Source organism: Cimex lectularius, unplaced genomic scaffold, assembly GCF_000648675.2.
Source record: "Cimex lectularius strain Harlan isolate CLEC.00 unplaced genomic scaffold, Clec_2.1 scaffold105, whole genome shotgun sequence".
Taxonomy (NCBI): domain Eukaryota; kingdom Metazoa; phylum Arthropoda; class Insecta; order Hemiptera; family Cimicidae; genus Cimex; species Cimex lectularius.
This window is the reverse complement of record NW_019394178.1, coordinates 1,201,590-1,211,816: the sequence shown is the minus strand read 5'-3', so window position 1 is coordinate 1,211,816 and position 10,227 is coordinate 1,201,590.

Here is a 10,227-nt window from a genome sequence, read left to right as displayed (position 1 = left end):
TCTTTGATGTACTAGGACTCACCGGTGTGCTGTAAGCACAGAACGGAGGATCCGACAGTACAGCTCTTATAGGTCGCAGTACATCATATACCAATATTGGTCTACTGTGCAATCTCCATCATTATCTAAACCTATTCGGTCAATTTAAGGCGTTTTGCCAGATCGAAAAGCTCTCGTTATTCTTCAGGCCTTGGATTTTGCCATCTGCCAGGGTGATGAATCTCACAGCTTACATGTCTTCACACCCACAGAAAACATGTTCCGCTGTGGCTGTTAAGGTACAGGCTTGTTTCTTCTGTTCCAAGGTTATAAAGATGACTACGGAGTATCCAGATACATGTGATTGGGTTACATTATAGGTTGTTAGCACTGAGGGTTTAGGAAGTCTTTCCAAACAAAAGCGGCACATTAGGATGATCTGCTTTAAGCAGAATAAGTTTTGAAGTCATTCAAGCTTCATTTTCACTATGGAATGACGATTGTCAGATATCCTGCATTTCCTTAAAAATATTCCAGTTTAAGGTAAACAGCGATTTATTTTTGCCATTGGTTTGTTACGTTGTTGATAGGTGTATAGTCTTGCCTAGACGGATAATATGGACAAAATACAAAGTTGTTACAACACTATCGATATAGGTGATCTAGTTTAGGATGAGAATTGATTGCGATGAATACATGTGGTTCGGTGACATGCATGCTCTTAGCCGCAGTCTTACGTAACGTCCATTGACTCAGCATACAAATTTTGGATGAACATTGTTTGTAATTGATATGTGACATAGGTGCTAGATGACAAATATGTCCATAGCTGCACAATGTTATTCGATGGCTTGGAAAAACAAAACTGGGCTTAGGTAGTTTCGAAGTCGGTCCTTTTTAGGGTGTGTTTAAAGCAGAATAAAGGTTTGATTCACTGTTTTCGTGGTCACTTGGCCAATTAATATCATTCAATTAATTAAGGTTTTTAGTTGAGATAAAAAGTCAGTGTCACGAGCGGGATTCGAACCCACGACCTTCAGCTTGATACGCCGCTACTCTACCACTGAGCTGAGTGAGGTCACGGCGTATCAAGCCGAAGGTTGTGTGTTCGAATCCCGCTCGTGACACTGACTGATTTTTTATCTCAACTAAAAACCTTAATTAATAAAGGTTTGAGTTCATTCATGCTTTTCGCTTGTACTATGGAATGATGATTGCAAGTATTACTTCATTTCTCTAAATGAGTGGTATATTGCCGTCAGTTATTTATTTTTCTTAATTAATTATTTTTTTAATGAACTTTCATGAAACTCCCCTACCTTTGTACTGGAATACAATCCCATTAAGCAGAGAACTTAATCATAAGCTATTCTATACGTATTCCTCCTTGGTGTAGTAGGTCTACCGTTAGTTTCTGCAATGGTCCTTCGATGAAGTTTTTCGCATGTTTTGGCCCTTAGATATACTCCCCCTTGAACCGAGAACTTATTCTTGATCCATTGACTGATATATCCTTGTGTTTGTCGATTTAGTATGCCGCAAAAGGGTTCAGGGTTGTCTTGATAGAACTTCCCTTGTAAGATTTCACGAACTGTTTGCCCTTCTATGCCATGGTACCCAAACAGGAGAGATTTTGTTTTTTTCCTCAATGAATACAAGGCTTTGATGCAATCCCAAATGGCTTCGGTTTTTACTACCGATACGGTTACCTTTAGATTAGCTGCCCGAGTATACAGCTATTATTTTATCAATATGCCCAGCTTTTTGATCCCCTGTACAGTATTTAATAGTGACACAACGCTTCTGAAATACAGCCAAAACTTATAAGAACTTTAGTTCTTGTTTGACATGCCTAGATATCAGTATCTGACCCGTACATGGCTTCAGAGCCATCAGTATACCAGATATAGTCGGCATTAACTGGGATCCTTTTCTCCCAATTTGTTCTATTGGGTATTTTGATTGACGAGCCAAGACTTTTTCTGCTTCTCCTTGGCAAAGTGAGCAATTGACTTAACATATGTTTTTCTACGTCTATTGTGAATCAATCTTTTCAATCCAGGAAGATTATTTTCTTATATACTTATCTGTTCAGTCCCACTGCGGCACAACGATTGCTGTGTCTTTTGTTTATTTGTTAGTTAATCATTTGTGTCAATGTACACATATATGGAGTAAGACAGACCCAGAATGGCTAGGAGCGAAAGGTATACGAACACCCCTTAAAACTGCCTAGCTACCAGGAAGTATCTCTCCGTTTCGCTCTATCCTTTTTACTATCTTTCTTTCAATTCTTTTTTCCGTTATTGTTTTGTCCATTGTTTAACTAACAATTCGAATAATCTATATTTAACCTAAACGGTTTATGTAACCGTGCAAAACTTTCCTATGTGAAATTAATTAATTGACCAGATGGTGATGGAAGATTCCTTAAGACGTATTGGGTCAACTATTAACCCTGGGCAAATTGGATGTTATTAAAAACTTCTCCATCTCAGGCTTCTATCAATGAAATAATGTCTAGAGGCTGAATTTTCCGTAGAAAATTTAGAAATAGGTGCTGAAATAGAAAATATTTGAAGAATGACGACCTCGCCTTGGTCAAAAGAGATGATAATGAAGGGTCCAATGTTCAAAATGTGCTTTGTTTGGGTCGGATAGCAGAAGTAACAAACATAGTCGTTATTTATCAGAAGAGAGACGGATTCCTCTCAAATATTACTAAAAATACACGAAGGTTAAATTCCCAAAAATAGCAATTGATAACTCAACGAGTTTCGTTATTCTTCTAACGATTAATTTATTTTATGAAGGTCCTACAAAAGCTATTACTTAGCGATTTCAAACGACCGACATAATAAGCAGAGCGATGCAAGACGGACATTGTTCGATCAAAATATTTTTTTTAAATTTAACGTGATGTGCTCAAAATAGATCGTGTGGATGTTGGATCCCACTAGGAGAGAAATAATGCTGCTATAATGTGGGTACTTCTTATCGTGGATCGTGGACGTGTCATCAGAATAGAAGTTTCGGATTTCTTTCCAAAATAGCTGAAGGAAATTTAAACCCTAAGAGACCAACTTGCTAGATTTGTAACCGTGTTTGAATCGAAGTTTGCTTGACTGAAATGAATATCGAGACTGTCCCAACTCCATACATGAAAATTCTAAAAAAAAAAAAAATTTACAACCGAACCCCTGCGAATGTTAAGGTATTATTGTGCTTTCTTTTATTTATATAATTGTACGTTTTAATTTTATTTGTTTTTGACTAGAATGTGTGGCTTCTACCAGTAAAACAAAAACGCAGTACGAGATCTACACGGTATTTACCATCTATGCAGACATAAAGTTCACACAAAAACACACACACACTGGCAATGTTGCATAAATGCCAGTGTAGCTCTTAAAAAATGTTATGATTTAGCGTTCAATTATTCCGTAGAATATAGTACTTATCTTTCTTAACTTTTACGACAAATTACGCTGCCAACTCTGTCACCGTGATTATTATGATTCAACGCGAAATGTGTCAACAAGGTTGTTAGGTACTAGAAATAGATCAAACCAACTCAAGGACGTTTTGTGCGAACACGACAAAACCAGCACAGATGAAATTTTTAAAAACATAAAAATGATCGTACATAATGAATAAGTATGTTTTAGGTAAAATTCGGAACCACTGATTACGTGGTAACTTAAGTAATATAATAAAATTATCACGTTATAAAGAATCGTTCCTGAGGGTGAAGATACCGTTTTTATGACAAGAAAACGCAAAATCAAATATACTTTCACGTTCATATCAAATCACAACCTTTTTTTGGACAAAACGAAACTGGTTCCACGAGGTTCCGAGCTTTCGAAGCGATTCAAATATATATTTAAATTCACTAATTTCGTGGTCCGCTTGACCAATTAATATATTACAATTAATTAAGGTTTTATGTTGAGTTAAAAAAAGTCAATGGCACGAGCGGGATTCGAACCCACGATCTTCGGCTAGATACGCCGCTGCTCTACCACTTAAGCTATCGTGACCTCGATCCACTCGGACACTAACTTCCCATCTCAACCCCACCTTTTAAATTTTCCCTCCTTTTTGCCATTTTTCAATTAATTGATTAATAAATTAATTAGTTGAATGATATAATTGGTCCAGCGGACCACGAAAATTAGTGAATTTAATAAGTTTAAATGAAGTATACTTTCACTAAAGCTCTCCCTGGCCATTTCATTTGTCGCCGAGAATCAAATAGATTACACGACATGTGAAAAATGGCAAAAAAAGGGGTTGATATGGGAAGTTAGTGTACGAATGGATCGAGGTCACGATAGCTCAAGTGGTAGAGCAGCGGCGTATTTAGCCGAAGATCGTGGGTTCGAATCCCGTTCGTGCCATTGACTTTTTTATCTCAACTAAAAACCTTAATTAATTGTAATATATTAATTGGTCAAGCGGACCACGAAATTAGTGAATTTAATGATTTAAAATGAAGTATACTTCATTAAAGCTCTCCGTGGCCATTTCATTTTTCGTCGAGAATCCAATCCGATTACACATTTGAAAAATGGCAAAAAGGAGGGAAAATTCAAAAGGTGGGTCAAGTCTCGCCGAATGTGGAACTCCACACTCCTACATAACCGAAACTTCTCAGAAGATTAGAAAGAACAAAGCCATATGAACTAGTGCAGTTAAAAATGAGCGAATAGTGAAATATATATCTTATGGAACCAATGGGTTTACAAGAATATAAACATTTATTTATTCTATATTTAGACCAGTTTTAATAAATTAATTTAATTTTAAAAAAGTTGCTAATCGAGTGTTTTGGTATATATTACCTAGATGAGCTTGCAACCCGTCGCCATCTTTTTTGTCTTTTATGTGTTTTTAATATGACTACTAACTTCCTACTGCAAGAAGAATCGATGTGTAAAGTTTTTTATGTCTTTTTTTTTGACTGGGGCTTCCGACATCTAGGTCATTTCAGCCCCCAAAATACTACATTCATACAAATAAATACATCCATACACTACACATAAAAAATCCACACACTGCACTCATTCCGTTTGGTCGGTGGAGTACTTGATATTCCTCCACCGATCTATACTCGGACTAATCTAGATTGGGGTCGATGGAGTACTTTTATAAATATTCCGCCATCGACCCCGAATACACACATACGCTCTCAACGTTCGAGGGGCGATGATGACGTTATATTTCACCCTCACCCCTCGTCATTCGCGCTAATAAATACATGCACTCAGACAAAACATATAGACACACAACACGTATTATATACCAGGGTATATAGGGGACCCAGAAACCCGCTGCAGTGCTCGAGTACCATTTTCAGATTGGATGGCATGCCTACCCGCTCCCTGTAGGGAGCCAAGGCATGACATGTTTCCAGTATGTGGGACACATCGAGCAACCTTTCTCTGCATAAGGGGCACCTGCGTGGGCTTTGGCCCAAGAAACAGGTGCCCGTTTATGTCTAATTGTAACATTTAAATTTGGCGGTAATGGAAAAAATTCTAGCTCGATCATAAAACCGCTTCTAAAAGACTGTATTTTATTTCCTCTTTAGGCTCACTTTACTCCAATACTCTTCGTTATTTCTTATATGTATTTAGTAGTCATAAATGATCGTAATAGTTATTATAAATTTTATCTAATGTCTTGATTGACCCACCCGTGACACTATTTTTTTTACCTCAACCAAGACCTTAGATAAAAATTTATAATTAATTAAAGCTCTTCGTTATATTTAAACGATTCTTTTTTTAAATTTTGTTTAGCAATAACAGCGAAATAATTTCACATAGCAGAATTTTAAAAAGTTTCCAAAGAATCATGAGCTGAGAAATACATTTTTTATAAATAAAAACTGTAAAATTTTGTGCAAACTTTAGATTGCTGCCCAAAATTTAAAAATCATAATTTTTGAATTCCTAGCTACGAATTTGTACAAGGGGAAGCTAAGAACGTGGGATTTTTTAAACAATTTGATGACTAGTCATGTTGTTTTATTTTTTAATATATTTTTATATTGTTATTGTTGAACCATAGTTTAATAGTAAACCTAGACAGTATGTAAATAAAAGAGTTAAAAAATAAAAACGAAGAGAACATTCTTCCAAATAACATCGCTACATTTAACATTTAACAGCCAATTAATTAATTTTACAGTTTTTTGCCCTCGGCTTTTAATACTGATGGCACCAACGTGAAGTCCAATTCAAATTTAAATGTGGCGTCACTAAATGATTATTATGTAGAGCTGATAAAAAGCCGGTTTGAAGTGGCAAAATCAAGATGGGAATGAAAAATGTGTTGTTTTCAGCCACGTGATATATCCACACTTCCTTCGACAAATCCTTTACAATTTGTTGGGCACTCGATGTTCTTGAGTTTAGCTTTTCAAAAGATAACAAATCCTTTTGAGTTACATTAGAAGGATAAAAATAGCGCATTATCTCTAATAGACTTGTGAAAAAATGCCGTAGAAGTTCGAATAATTCTTATTTTAGGAACTCGTGACGGAATTCAAAAATTACGGCCATGAACTCTAAAAGTGGACTGCCTGTTTTTACACACCGCGTATTCATTTACAAACCAACTAAATAACACAACAAATTAAACATATATACACTGATGGACAAATTTAAGGCACCACACAATTTACTAGGCTAAAATTAAATCCATTATCTTTCTATGTAAGAAAAGAAAATTTCTTAAATTTTGCTGTGCTTTTTTAAAGTTTATCTTGGGAATAAACAATTATTCGGAGATCGTGAGATGCGGTCTGGTGTGACGTAGGTTTTAGAAAAACATTTTCTTTATCGTGCCAACGTTTGCCAAAAACTTGCTAATGCAGGATAATGCCAGAAACCGTAGAGCACGTACTGTGGATGACTACCTGGATGAGGTTGGAATTGAGTGCCTGGTGTGGCCAGCTCGATTTGAACCCAATCGAACGCACTTGGTACCAACTAAGGGACTAGTGTGATGGCGAAACCCAAGTCCTAACACCCTAGGAGAATTGGAAACGGCTATTTTTGATGAATAGGAAAAAATTCCTCAGGATTGTACCAGAAATCTTTTCCTAGGAATGCAAAGGCGTTTAATAAAAGTGATTCGAGCCAGAGGTGGAAATGCTCAGTATTAAAGAAGACAAAAATGTTTTGTTTATATTTTTTTTTTTTTTTATTCAATAATTTTTTTTTAAATTAGGTAATGAACATTTAACATCTTATTTTTAAATGTCTATTTTTTGCAACCAGTATGTTGTAGCGTGTTTTTGGTATGAAAAAGTATGAATAAACCTAACTATATTAAAATTTAAGGATAGTGCGTTTATTGTATACATATGCAGGGTGTTTCAGGTTAATATCAATACTGCCTGGTGGATTCACTAAATAAAACGTAGTTCAGTGCCATCAGAACGAGGTTTCTCTCTTGACTCTTCCTGAGATATTAAAATTTGTGATTTTAGTCTAAAATCAGATTGTTTAGAACAAAATCGTAATTTCTCAACTTGAGCGTCATTAAAATCTGAACATTATTTTGCAAACTACATTAAATTCTATAAGATAACAACATTTCCGTTGAAAAATTCACGCTTCCGAATACGCAAAGAGATATCATATATCAAAGAATGACAAGTGGCCAAACCTTTTTTTTTAATTCTCAATTGTTACTCGTGCAATGTCTTTTCCATCAAAATATTCGGAGATTTCGCCAAAGTTACTGTATTTTATACGTATTCGAAGGACAGCCTGGTTGACAGGTTTAGAAAAACATTTTCTTTATCGTGCTAACGTTTCGATCTTTTTAAATCCATTATATTTCGTGGTCCGATTGACCGTATGACTTCTTTCAATTAATTAATCTTTATGTAAGGTATTGGTTGAAATGAAAAAGCTAGTGTAGCGGGATTCGAACCCACGACCTTCGGCTAAATACGCCGCTGCTCTACCACTTGAGCTATCGTGACTTTGATCCACTCGGACACGAACTCCCCATGTCAACTTACAACCTTTCGAATTTTTCCTTCCTTTTTCCCATTTTCAAATGTCGTGTAATCAGGATTCGATTCTCAGCGACTTATGAAGTGGCCACCGGGAGCTGTTTAGTGAAGTGATACTTCTTTTACTTATTAAATATTAATCTATTTATGGTTTAGAGGTCAATTGATCAAGTTACTTTTTTCAATTACTTCTTTCTTTTTATGTAAGGTCTTGTTAGAGATAAAAAAAAAGTCAGTGCCATGAGCGGGATTCGAACCCACCGGACATACTGTTGTCCGAGGGGATCGAAGTCTTAGAGCAGCGGCGTATTTAGTTGAAGGTCGTTGGTGCCAATCCCGCTCGTGACACTGGCTTTTTCATTTCAACCAATACCTTACATAAAAATTAATTAGTTTCGATCGTTAATGAGATCATCTTCATAAAATCATAACACCACACATTTTTTTGAATTTTTCTTAGTGAATTCTCCTTTAGAATGTTGCAAAACGTGATATCAAACCCAAGAACATCGTACATCTCATATTTTTAATACAACCATTTATAAGTTGATAACATACATATTCTAGAAGGTATATATGTATCTATATGCTATATACATATACCTGTCATGTATATATATATATATATATATATATATATGACACACCATTGACATTTAACCCTGTAACAACTTCTATAGAGAGAAAGGAACAAGAATTGGATGGCAGGTAGCAGCGATAAGATAGTTTGCCTATTAGTGAACGAGAAAGAAATTTCACTATCGAAAAACTTAGAAAACAATGGTTAAACTTGTTTATGTAATGAAATAATTAAATGTTTATATGTGAAAGAGAAACCACGAATAGTTGTAAAGTGTGACGTTCCTCAACAGAGGAGTAAAAATTATTTTACGGAGAAATGTGTGGTGATTAGTGACCGTTAGTCGATATTTCTTTAGAAATCGTGAGATGCGGTCTGGTGTGTTGTAGGTTTGAGAAAAACATTTTCTTTATCGTGCCAACGTTGCGATCTTTATTCAGATCATCTTCAGGGCCTGGGATTTACAAACTTTGTTTACACATAACAATTACATTTTGGATGTGGTAAAGTGAATTTATACAATGCAAAATATATTTTTTATATATTCAATCAAAGTATTTCTACTTACTCAAAGTGTTTGTCTTCTGTGTAATTGTACAATTCTTGCGTGTCGTGTCGAGAGTGCCAGGGAGATTTTGCTATTTTATGTTTATACACGTTGGATTTTGAAGGGGTGGGGAAGGATGTCGGTATAGAAAATACATTTTTGTATAAGGCGTCGGCTTCTTTGAGGTGAAAAGAGCCGACGAAGGGAAAAAATGTGTTGGTAATGGTTCGGCCAGATTATCCTTTTAGGATTATATAGAAAGGGATAAATAGGAAAAGGAAAGCTAAATTGTTGGGAAATTAGAGTATGTGAAAAATATTTGATGTGTGGAGTGTAATGTGATGATATATGTATGTTATCTGTATTGAATTTGATTAATGGTATTGGCGTAGCTGCGACTGAGTTTACATGTATCTGTTCTGTAATTGATGCTGTGTTTATCTCTGTTGATATAAACCATTTCTAAGAAATTACGTTTATGTTTGTTTTGTTCTGTGTTTAATACTTTTGGATTTTTGAAGTCGAAATTGTGTTGGTGTTCAAGANTCTCAATAAAGATCGAAACGTTGGCACGATAAAGAAAATGTTTTTCTGAAACCTACATCACACCAGACCGCATCTCACGATTTCTAAATAAATTACGGAGAAATTTTGAAATCTGTAGAGATTAAAGTTTTAGGTGTATTCAGAGCAAAACAACGTTCAACATGTCTCCAAATTGACATTATTAAAGTTTTTAATAGATGGTTTCAAATTTCTTTGATGATTCAGTACAAACATAGCCAAGGACTGTAACACTATTCAACAATTAACATTTCTATTTTCAGACATATTCAAGATTGTTGCCCTGATGACCTTAAAATAGGTCGAAAGCTTGGCAGAATCAATAGAATTTGTTTTTCGTCCAGACCATACCGAGATCCAGAATATTCGTGAAATTTTTAGGGATTATAAATTTCCTATGATGATCATCTGATTTCGGAACATTTTTTGTGGGCGTTTAAAAGTTAAATTTATTCTGGATGTCAGTAGCTCGATTTGTAAAATTCTGATTTTTTAAATTTAATTTTTTACTTCTACTTG